Source organism: Canis aureus, chromosome 1 (genome assembly GCF_053574225.1).
Source record: "Canis aureus isolate CA01 chromosome 1, VMU_Caureus_v.1.0, whole genome shotgun sequence".
In the NCBI taxonomy this organism is placed as follows: domain Eukaryota; kingdom Metazoa; phylum Chordata; class Mammalia; order Carnivora; family Canidae; genus Canis; species Canis aureus.
Genome location: NC_135611.1, coordinates 2540785 through 2553128, shown reverse-complemented (window position 1 = coordinate 2553128; position 12344 = coordinate 2540785). Strand labels below are relative to the sequence as shown.

The window sequence follows — 12344 nt, the reverse complement described above, 5'->3', positions numbered from 1 at the left end:
TCAAGTACCAAGCCACAGAACATCCAAAGGCAGCATTTAGATGCAGAGAAGGGAATATTTCTGTCTTCCAACTTTTTTTTTTTTTTTTGGCATGTGGTAGATAAGCACTCAATTTCTCCCTTTTGAGTTGAGAAGAATATCTTTCCTTAGGGGTGGAAGAAAAAAAGCATTAACAACTGCCCCTAGAAGCTCCTGGCTCAAGCATGGAGGGAACGGTTTCACATATGAACTGCCCACCAGAGTAGACCAAGTAACACCTGCCCTCCAACTGTGAACTGTTATATTCTGTTTCACAAAAATCACCAAACCAATCATTGTCCAGTTATCATAAATATGAATACTAAATTATAGCATGGTTATTCAAGAAGATGCAGAGTACATTTGAGATTTTGTAATATAGCTTTAAAGAAATGTGGCCAAATACTTAGAAGACTCCAGGAAATGTTCAAATTTGTCTCAACAACCATTTGTCATTTATTCTCAGTGTTCTTTGTCCTTATCCTCGAAGTTCTTGGTGCTATAGGGTTTTGCAGTAACAATCTTCTTTATCTAGTGGATAAATCAATAACAAATCACTTATTCCTTAGTACCTGAGGAACAGAGTCTGCAGAAGTCCTAATGTGCTTTTTGGTGTACCAAATTAAAGCGTGTCCACAATAAATCATTCCCAACTGTTCTCTGATGAATTCTGAAGTGGCTGATGCCTTCAGTATACTGTAAATATTTCTCCTCTTGCGTGGCTGCCTTTGGTAAATGTCCTTCTGTCTTCAGATCAGCCGCAAAGACATGCTTTTAATAAATTCCTAACCACTGTTTTATTGTAAGTTCTCATAAAGGCTACATTTGAAAAAAAATCATAAAAACACTTTACCTTTGGGAATGGAGAAAAATAGAAATAAATGAAAGTAAAATATTTAGGGGAGCTAATTGAATGGGCATTTCATAACTGCATTTGTTTTATGAAAATTTCTGTTGTGGGGCAGCCCTGGTGGCGCAGTGGTTTAGTGCCGCTTGCAGCCTGGGGTGTGATCCTTGGAGACCCGGGATTGAGTCCCACATCGGGTTCCCTGCATGGAGCCTGCTTCTCCCTCTGCCTGTGTCTCTGTCTCTCTGTGTGTGTGTGTGTCTCTCATGAATAAATAAATAAAACCTTAAAAAAAAAAAAAAGAAAAGAAAATTTCTGTTGTGGATTGAATTGTTTCCCTCTAAGAAGGCACGTGTGAGTCCTAGCCCTTAATACCTGAAGATGTGACCTCATTTTGAGATAAGGGCTTTATAGAGGTAATCAAGTTAAAATGAGGTCACAAGGGACCCTATTCCAATATGGCTAACGTCTTTACCAAAGGGAAATTTGGATAGAAAGAGACACACATGGAGATGGGCAGAGGGAGGTAGACTCATTTTATGTATGTATTATATACAGTCATTATTATTAACTTCCCATTGGAAGATTAAGATAAGATTTGGTGAAAGAGGAAAGGGCAATGTCCACATTCCTTATCTGTCTTGAACTCAATCATTATGTTTAAACACTTAACAATGTCTTTAAATCATGTGAAATGAGTACCTCAGGTTGGGTTTAGAGCAGATAGCTTTCACTCCCTTGATTCAAATCCCATTTCCACAATGAAGGCCTGAGCATTATCACTTTAGATAAAAGTTACTTTGTCTCTATAAGGTTAGCCTATCTATCAAAAGATCATAACTAAAGTGAAAGATTATTTATATAACATGCTTAGCACATAGTTTGTGTCATATAAAAAGCTATAAATAAATATCACCAATTTTTATTACCAAATTCATAATTTCATGTTCATAACAAATTTCAAGAGGTAACTTTTTAGGATCGTTTTATAATCATTCTCACTTTAAAGGTAACACCTGACTTCTTGGGAAAGGTAACATTCACGTACCTAAGGACATAATATGGCCCATTTACTGATACAGTCTAGCAGGACCTGAAAAACAATGAGATCAAACAAATTATAATATAATACAGGCTTTGGGATAAACACAAAAAGGAATACAGCCATGTCTGCAACGTGAGATATGAAACACTGATGCTCTGGACAAGTCTCAGGTGCCAGGCTGTGATGCGTAGAAGACACCGTAGGTGGGGAACAGCATGGGAAAGAGCCGGGTTTCCAGGAGAGGGTGGAATGATCTAACTCAGAGGTTCCGACAGGGGGCGATTTTACTCCCCCGAGGACAGTGGACAATGTCTGGAGACATTTCTGATCGTCACAGCTTCAGGGAGGGCGTGCTATTGGTCAGAGATACAGCTAAGCCTCCTGTCAGGTACAGGACAGCCCCCACGATGCCACCTGGCCAGGAACCACGGGTTCAAACTGCCAGGAGTGCTGGGCTAACAAATCTGTTCTAAGTCTGTTACGCATTATTGGTTCACTCCATTATTTCTCAGTCTCTGTATCACGGAACTTTCAACAAACCCAAAGTGAACAGGTACAACCATGGCCATGGACAGATCTCACCACCCTGAGCCTGTTTCAGCTCCAGCCGCTGCTGCCCCATCCCTGCTTTGCAGATAAGGAAAACGAAATGCCAACTTGTAAAGGGACCTGCTCGTAGTCCTACGCAACCCGCAGGAGGTCATGGCTCGAAAGGGGTCAGCTGGACCAGGGCAGCGATAACCTGTCAGTCCAGGGCACTTCCCATGAGGCTGAAAGCAAAGCATGATCTCCAATCTTACTGTAACTCCTGCAAATAGAAAGGACAATCTCAATGTGTAATTCACTATTAGTGCTCTATCTAAAAACAGAAATTATTCAAAGTGGCCTTATTAAGAGAAAAAGTCCAGTTATTGATTCAAAGCCTGAAGAAATTTATTGAATGTGCCCACATCGGAGTCCTGTAGGAACAGTGGATGGGCCCCACAGCAGACACTAACGGCCCCCCTACAGCAGACGCATGCCTCCCCCCCCCACCTCCCGGGGAAGAGGGCTCACAGACCCCACTCGGATAATGTCGGCAGCCCCCTCAAGCCTGAGCTCTGAGTGGCTGGAGACCAAGTAAAATGTGCCTCTCGAGCCATAAGCAAGATGTGGAACTCTGATCCATGCTCCAGTGTGGATTGGCTTTGAAGGCCCGACACTGAGTGAAAAACAGCCACACACACAAGGCCACATATTGTTTGGTTCCCTTTATATGAAACGTCCAGAAGAGGCAAATCCTTGGTGATGGAAAGCAGAGCAGAGCATTGGTGCCAGAGAGCTAGGGAGGAAGCCAGTAGTAGGGAGGAGGACGAGGCACACAGAGTGGATATGAGGCTTCTTTTCGGGGTGATGGAAGCATGCTGGGGGTGGATGAGTTCATGTGCCACAGGGGTACCTGTGATGCTGAGAACAAAGGCAGAAGGAAATGTACACCAAATTCAAGGTCCAGGTATAAATTCCTCTAGGAAACTCCCAACTGTCTTAAAGTGAATGCCTTGCTAGAGGGAAAAACCACATCAGCTTGACAATAGCCAGGCCTCCAGGATCCCTGAGTCTTCTTAGCATATGCAAGTCCTTTTGGGAAACTTCCCTCATCTTTACTACCCCCAACCCCAAAGTCTGTATTCAGTGGCTCCTTACAAGCCCAGGCAGCCAGCTCTTTCTGCCCAGGGGTCTTGTCCTCCTGCTGTAATAAAAACCACTCCCCCCCCTCCCCCCACTCCGACCTGGAAGATGTCTCAAGAATTCTTTCTTGGCCATTGGCTCTGAATCCCAGCAACAACATTACTCAAAAAACTACATCACTTGCACAATCTTGTAAATGTGATAAAATTGTCAAACCACACACTTTAAAAGAGCGAATTTTATGGCTTTTGAATTGCACTCAACAAAACAAATCCCCCACCCCCCCAGCCCACAACATGAACCCTGAGGCTCTGTGCTAATGGTTCTAATGCTCTTCTTCCTTTCTTCCTTCGAGAACCTTCAGGAAGATGTAGGGTGTGCCTCACACAGATGAAGTGCACAGCACATTTCTCTTGGCCTTTTGGGCCCCAGCAGCCTCCAGAGGACTACCGCGCCTGTCATCGCCCTGTCTCTGGGACTCGTGCCATACCTCCTGAGCTGCTTTGACCCCCGATTCTACGTGTGCATCTCTCGGCAGAAGGTGCATGCAGTGGTTTGCGATGTGGGGAATTACACGAGCTTCGAGGATTGCCGCAGTAGCCAGCTGGGGAAGAGTCTGTGTGATTGAACTCCCGAAGCCTGGCTTGGCAGGAGGTGTGGACAGGGAAGCAGGTGAGAGGGGCTCCAGTGACAGGGCTGCAGAGAATAGGAGCTACATAAAGCCAAGAGGAGAAACAGTGAAATGGTGGATGAAATAGCACCAACATTTCTTTCCGGAAAAAGACAAAGAGCTCACTCTGAGGAAGAGATGGAGTTCTGTTCCAAGAGGGGATGGAATTTGAATGCGTTTGCACGTGAGTTAAACTTCCCCTCACCCTTAATGAGTCTGACCATCCATGGTGGTTGGGGTGACCTGGGGACCTTCTTTGAATGGCTAGCTATCTGTGAGAGAATGAACCCTGTCCTAGAAATGCCAGGGTGTGTGCAAAGGAGGCTTTTCTGTGTTTCATTCTTTCCCACTTGTGAACCCTGAAGACTAGCTTCAGTTTTGGCCAATGGCTTGTGACCCACAGGTAAAAATGCTCTGGAACTCACTACCTGCAAACTTTCTGGAAAATGTGGGTATTTTTTGAAGGAGACAGAGGGCTAAGGATGGCGTCCACACTATCCTGAGAATTGGTTTGAGGAACGGTGGTGTCTGAGAAAGAAGTCAAGGGTCTTCAAAACATCCTGGAAAAGTTAGGATGGGAACATGAAGGGACCAGAACCCCGAAGACTGGGTCTTTGGACTTTTTCCTTCCTGTTCTTACGAGGAGTTGTTACCACATCCCACATTCATCCTGCTGGGAAGGGAGCGTTATCCCACCTGGAATAGCAGCAGACGGTAGAAGATGAGACCCCCACACCAGCCACCCACTGGACAGCAGGTGTTAGTCACCTACAGGCAGTGCCGGGGACGGCTGCACCCAGCTGCATGGTGACTGCAGAGCTATACTGTGGCCGGAGGACCCAGGGCTCGTGTGATGGCACAGAGTGGGGGGGCTGACCCCAGTCGAGTGGGGGACCGGCTCTGGGCACTGGGATCCTGGTGCTCACACCCCAGGCTCACAGACATCGGGCAGCACACAGATCCAAGGGTGCCAGGCAGGAGGCCCAGTGCCCACCCCGCGTGATGTGGGCGGCAGCACCTGCCCCGGTCTGCTGTAATGTGGGTGTGCACCCGTCCCCCCAGGCAGGTTCAGAAGGGGGCCTGATGTGGTCCTGGGAACTGCGTATTCATAATATTTGTCCATGTACGTAAAGAGACGAAACCCAGGATGTCCAAAGTTTCCAAGGGAACCCTGGCCGCTGCCCTGACTCCTGGGTATTCAAGACCATTATTCCAAGACGGCAGGGAGGATGCCTGGAGCCCCTGTCCTCCCAGAGCCTGAGTTCATGTGCCAAGCATGTATTTTGATCACAACTCTGAACCTGGACAGACGTTGCAGCGTCCTCTGTGCCCTCACACCTCATAAGCAACGTTTCCATAAATACAGGCATGAGGGAATGCTCGACGGCACGCTGCTGCTTAAATTTCCTTTTTTAACCAAGTACATAGTTTAACTTCATACTTCCAATAATTTGCATCTAGCACTGGCATTGCCAGGACAAGGTCCTCCAGCACTTTGAACGCATGATAACCAGATTACTTTCCTACGTTCGGGCTGCTTTTGCTCAAACTACTCAGATTATGAAGACACGTGTGTATTCTATAGTAATTAATTCCCTGAATTTCTTTTTTTTTTTTTCAGATTTGTTTATTTGAGAGAGAGAGAGAGAGAGAGAGAGATTATCATGGAGGAGAGGGAGAAGTAGACTCCCCACTGAGCAGGGAGCCTGGTGCGAGGCTCAATCCCGGGATCCTGAGATCATGATCTGAGCCGAAGGCCAACACTTCACCGATAGAGCCACCCAGTGGCCCCAATTTCCTGAATTTCTAAGACAAACTCTGTCGGAGAGACCAGCTGAAGGAACCCACTGCTGACCAGGGCGATGTCTCTTCTAAATGAGGACAATTGTGATTAACTCGGTGACCAGCCAGCGCCAGCCATGCTCCCACCGGTGAAAGCAGGTTAGTCTGATTTTCTTTTCTTTTTTCCTCTAGGTGTTTACATTTCTAATCATGGCAAAATTCAGATAGGCAGTTAGGCAGCCGCGTGGCCATAAACTGCAATGTGTTATGTTGCAGAAATGGAAGTGAACATAGCTCTAACTGCCCTGCTCTGGCTTGTGTGACCATCTTACTCCACCGACTTCTAGACACCGAGTCCAGGGGGCAGGGGGCATGATTCTGCCACCCAGAGCAGGTTCATCAGATGCATCCAAGTTTTGCACATACGTTTGAAGTGATCTGTCTCCCGCTGAAGCTGTCATCCTGTGGCATCAAGACTAGGAATCGCAACTATGCTTTGATCTTCTCCCAAAAGCAAGAGGATCAGAGCTGGAAGTTGGCAAAATTCAGGTGCGGGATGGAGGGTGTTGACTTCAGAACATGTTTGTCATGAACATTGACATGTAAAGTTTCCTGTCTTCATAAAGTTTTGCTGAATCATATAGAGGAATATGCTAAATACAGCTTCCCTGGGAGCCAGAAAGCTAAAGCACCCAGTTATTTGTGTATTTAGGGCTTGTTCTAGGTCTTGTGTGTTCAGTGGTAAGTACGAGGCCACTAAGAGATTGTGAGTCTCCTCTGAAACCTTTCTAATTCTTAAGAATCATTTCAAATTTACTTTGTAGTGCTTTGGGGGCATCAGGTGTTTTAACTTTTCCCAAATCGTGTTTCTGCAGCCCTTTGAACAATATTGAAGATGTTTATTTCATGAGATGTAGCAGAAGACAACAGTGTCTTTTAAACAGGTCATAGTCAGAGCCCTGGCCTGAGATTCATGGGACCCCAACAAACACTTCACATACAGACTCCAGAAAAGGCACAGTCAAGAAAAAGGTAAAACAGGACTCAGAAAGGAAGGTTTTATGTACCTTTCTTCTTTAACCACCTCTGAAATGTGCACCTGTATTAAGGGACTGCCATCTTCTGTTGCAAAGAATGGATTTGGGATCCTACAGCCTGCCGTGGAATCAAAACCTCCTGTTGACACAGAGGAGGACCCCACAGCGTCATTTCAGGTGGGTAATTTCTGGAAACCTCAAGGTAGGTGACAATTGGTCAGACGTGATGGTGTCAAATATCCACAAGGCACACGGTGGGTAATTAGCGAATGTTTGTTGAGCAAATAAATAAATGAGCACAGAAATATAAACTACAAATAACACAGATTTCTCTAATCTCTTATAAACTCCATCCTGAAGGGTTTCTCATTAGATGAGAAAATCAAGCCTGCGAGCCACCACGTGGGTACGCCAGGCTGCACACTTTTCAGAAATATGCCTTTTATCACCAGGTTGTCCCAGCTGCCAGCCCACATTCGTTTTCTTTTTCTTTCTTTCTTTCTTTCCTTCTTTCTTTCTTTCTTTCTTTCTTTCTTTCTTTCTTTCTTTCTTTCTTTCTTTCTCTTTCTTTCTTTCCTTTCTTTCTTTCTTTCTTTCTTTCTTTCTTTCTTTCTTTCTTTCTTTCTTCTTCTTCTTCTTCTTCTTCTTCTTCTTCTTCTCTTTCTTTCTTTCTTTCTTTCTTTCTTTCTTTCTTTCCTTTCTTTCTTTCTTCTTTCTTTCTTTCCTTCTTTCGGCTTTTCTTGAGTTTTATGATGTTTTGCCTTAGAAGCTGGTGAGTGCCTCAGAACTCTTTAAACTGTGGATTAATCTGTCTCGGAGGGTGGAGATGGGGACAGGCTGCAAATAAGTCTTCAGTGACTCCTAGAAGCTGAGCCAGGAAGCTCTCTCCCAGACCATGCATACTCTTTGATTATGGATAAACCAAATGGCCTCCTTATTTCATTGGCCTCCTTTTCTCCTACAACGGTCTCTTTGTCAAAGTTTCAGAGGACTTACTATCTCTCCAGGGGTGCCTGGGGTACATCTAACTCAGCAGGTGCTACGTTTGTTAGATTAATGTCTCTCTACATGGATGTCAACATCTGTTGAGACTAATCATAAGTGGTGAAAAATCAACATAAAAGTGATAGGAGATAAATGGAAAAGTGGGACAAAATAACCAATAACATGGTTAATCCTAGTAAAAACTCCCACGGTGATATTCTCAAGTGTTTTCTGCTATATTCATTGTCATTGTGTGTATAAAGCCACAGAAATAGAAAATGTGATTTCAAATGCCTCTTTCAGGGAAAAAATTGACTTTTTGGCTGTTCTTTTCTCTGCCATAAATTTTCATATTTTCTTGTGTCCCTGTAAAGATTTTTAGAAAATGGTTGAAAGGAGTTAAAGACCTTGTGGAAGAGAACAGGTACTTTTGATCTGGTACTGTTTGAGGTTGGGGGAATAGGGATGACTGCCTGATGGGGTCCTGCAATGAATACCTTTATTGTGTACTGAAAAATTAAATTTTGTACTGACTTGTGTGTGTCTGTGTGTGGGTGTGCTCCAACTAGGACCCTGTTCACACCAGCATCACTTCATTTTTGTTTTCTGTTGTGGGTTTGAATGCACACACATTTTCTCCAGCCTCTGCTCTTCACTTCATTACCCAATGGCGCAGGGCCGTGTGCATTGTGTGGACGTGCCCTTACCCAGCGAAGGAATGGGATTTGCCACTGTTGTTCCTACAGGGACCCGGATGGCGAGATATCCCAACATTTGTGACCATCCCACCACCTCGCAGGACTGGTTCTCACAAAGCAAGATGCATTTCACACAGTAGTTTAGAAAATGGTCCCAATTTGAATGGAGGGCAAAACTAGCATTCCCTGCCCCCAATGTTGTGTCCCTTTCTATCCATCATTATTAATTAGTTTTGGTATGGTGACCAGAAGTTGTTCACACTTTTCTTATCCTTCTGCACAATTATCGAACATATAAATTCCACAGATACCCCCACCTCACCTCTGGGATCTTAAATTGTAGAAAAATTTGTGAAGTTCTCATGAAATCCAACTTATTAAACAATTCCCTGGCCCTCACAGCATTGCTCAGGACATCATTAAATAATATAAATAATAACTATCTTCATAGTTTCTCCTTCTGGAAAATGAAACCTAGGAGGCCATTGTCTTTCATTCCAACACCTGGAGTTGAGTCCAGGAGCCATTGGGTCTACACAGTGAGCCCTTCAAGACCAGTTTTAAACCAGCAAATGTCTCCCTGGATGTGATGTAGTTTTTTGTTTTTTTTTTTTAAGATTGTATGTATGTATTTATTTATTTATTTATTTATTTATTTATTTGAGATACAGACAGAAGCAGAGACACAGGCAGAGGGAGAAGTAGGCCCCCTGTGGGGAGCCTGATGCGGGACTCGATCCTAGGACCCTGGGGTCATGACCTGAGCCGAAGGCAGACACTTGACCACTGAGCCCCCAGGTGTCCCAGCCCTGATGTTTTTTATCAGCACTGTTTGTTTATTGTTATTGCATGCCTGCAATGCATCGTGTGCTTAATGAGCACACTGGTACACAACAGTGGTCCCCACTTAAACATCAGTCATGAGGAGGGCTGGGCGCTCTTCTGCCCTAGGCAGCTTTCTGTCTCCATCCACCCCTTGCACATGGGTCACTGCTACATTAGTCAACTTCAAGAAAAACTTTAGTGGTTCAAGGAACAGGGTACCCAAAGTAGCCACTCCTTTGGTCATCCTCCTGGTAAAATGTCAAATCTTCTTGACACACAAATTCAACTGAGAAGTTCAAAATAGAGCCTGAGTCATTTTCACCCAGGCCACTGGTCTTCAAAAAATTTGCTCAAATACCTCCATGAGGGGTGTCTGGGTGGCTCAGTTAGTTAAGGGTCCAACTCTTGGTTGTGGTTCAGGTCATGATCTTAGGGTCCTGAGATTGAGCCTCGCATGGGCTCTGCACTCAGTGGGGAGTCACCTTGGGATTCTCTCTCTCCCTTCCCTTCTGTCCCTCCACCACACACTCACATGCACATGTTCTCTCTCAAATAAATAAATTAATCTTAAAAAAAGAAAATATTTTTAAGCCCATGTATCCCTCAAATTTTAATCTTGAATCCCAAATTTTTACACTCTTTTAAAATAGTTGCAAAAAAGTAATTTCTTTTCCTGACCCCAATATTTTTATGTATACTTCACAGCAGCCTCTCAGCTCCCCTTTGAACGTGGAAGTCTCTCTCTCCAGGGCACAGTCTTGCCATCCACACAGAATTTCCTGTGGCTCCTGTGCAAGGACAAGCATGAATATACTTTCCCGACACACCCTCCAAATTCGACAGAAATTACTCAAGCGTTGTCAAAGGCACAGTGATCTATGCCTTCTCTGAACAGATACCTCATGTTAATTCGGACAATGACAATGATGGGTCTTCCATTTCTGTTTTGTGGCTTTAGAAAACAATTGATAGGAATCTGGAAAACTTTGATCCTTTCTTTTGCTCCCACCTGAGGAAATGACCCTGATAAAACATGTTTTTGTTTGTTTGTTTTTGTTTTTTTGTAGCATACAGGTGAGGGACACCCCTTCCACCTGGGTGATGCTCAATTGAGTAGATAAATGAAAAGTGATCACAACAAAGAAAAGTGGGAAAAAAAGGAGCTTGAAGTGACTCAGGGGATAGTCCACTCTGAGATAAGTGAAAAAATGTTAGTTGGTATTAAATGAAACTATTTTTTTAATAGAATTTCCAAGTCCTCCTATGGCAGTGAGAGAAAACAGAAGAATCAAAAGAAGCCTTTATTCAATGCTTGCTATATGTCAACCAATATGTTAAGTAATCTCATCCATCTCCACATAACCTGATGAACCAGGTCCCTGTTTTATAGATTAAGACACTGAGAAAATTTGCCAAGACAAGTGGAAGGTCCATAATCTTAACGTAATGATCTGCCACAAGCCCTTACTCTTCATCACAATCGTGTTATCATGATCCTTTAGATTTTATAATTTATTGTACTCACACAAGTCTTGATTCTCTAAAGCTACCAAAATTAGGGAGTGTTTCTTCATACATGGAGAGGAAAAAGTTTATTTTCAATCATTCACATGATACTAACATGTGTCCAAAAGATCTGGATCAATTGGGTGTGGATTTCTCCAGAAAACTCTTCCCAGATTGCCCACATATGGAAATTATCTCTCCGAGGTCAATCACAACTCTGAGTGTCTGGAATACAGACCGTTAGAACATTAATCACTGATGTAAATATCCTCTCTCACCTTCCTTCTGCACAGCTCATACTAACTTCCACTCAGAAAAACCTACTAAATTTAACAATTACAAAGAAATTCTCTTCCCCCTTTCCCTTTTTTGAGAAAGACATATGAGCATGAAAATCACTAAGCACAAAACATAAAGTTTCCTTGGAGATGAATTTGTTTTGAAGAAATGTAAACCTGGTTAGAACTTTAGGAAAATGTGTGTTATTTGATGTGTGACCTTGGCGCAAGTCAGCATGCTCTCAGGAGCAGAGTGTGCATCAGCATCGATGACTGATGGGACAGTAGGTGTGAATGTGGACAACATCTTAAGCAGGTGACCCCAGTGCAGAGCCACAGGATGGTTTCTGAGCAATTCAAAGAGCCAAACGCACCTCCACACTGTGTCAGGATGGAAAAGCCACACCATTCCACTGTGGCCTCTGCTGGTCTCCACCCAGAACGCTATCATCACCACCACCAGCATGAGAATCTTTTTGCCTAGAAGCTTCTTCACTCAATTCAACAGTCTTTAAAATAGTAGCACAAGGAATTATAAAAATAAAAGCAGTTGATCTTATTGAGTGCTCAATATGTGTGAGGCCCTGAGCAGAAGTCACCATGGATCAGCTCATTCCCTCCTCTCAGGTACATTCCAAGGGCCGTCCTGCTGCTTTAAGGACGTGAGACTGACACTGGGAGAGATCGAAGGAATTGCTTGGTGGGAAGAGGAGCCTGATGGCAAGCCAAGCCCCTATCAGCCACACCCTTGGAGCTGACATGAAAGCTCACCCCACTTTTGAAAATGGTTACTCTGTGTGAAAATTAAATTTGGTGGATGTAACATGACCATTTATCTCTGATGCCTCCTTAACCACTGCTCAAAGTTATAGTAAAGGCACAAAAATGGGAAAACAGTGCAAATGAGGACAGAGCAAATAGGAAAGGAGACGGCAGCACAGAGTTCATTGAACATGTGCACACTGGATAGTGTGCATGCATGTGTG

General features: G+C 43.9%; 1 long non-coding RNA gene across 2 annotated transcripts; it reads left to right on the top strand.

Annotated features, from left to right (window-relative positions):
• Positions 1-2300: 2300 nt before the first annotated feature.
• LOC144299403 (uncharacterized) lies at positions 2301-11917 on the top strand. 2 transcript variants are annotated; one of them, XR_013366177.1, is made up of 7 exons: positions 2301-3402; positions 4014-4432; positions 5870-6189; positions 6906-7062; positions 7140-7269; positions 8426-8475; positions 10280-11917. It is a non-coding gene; the product is annotated as an uncharacterized LOC144299403 (long non-coding RNA). The 2 variants fall into 2 exon arrangements; XR_013366172.1 differs by lacking the exon at positions 8426-8475 and having other exon boundaries at positions 2303-3402.
• Positions 11918-12344: the final 427 nt, after the last annotated feature.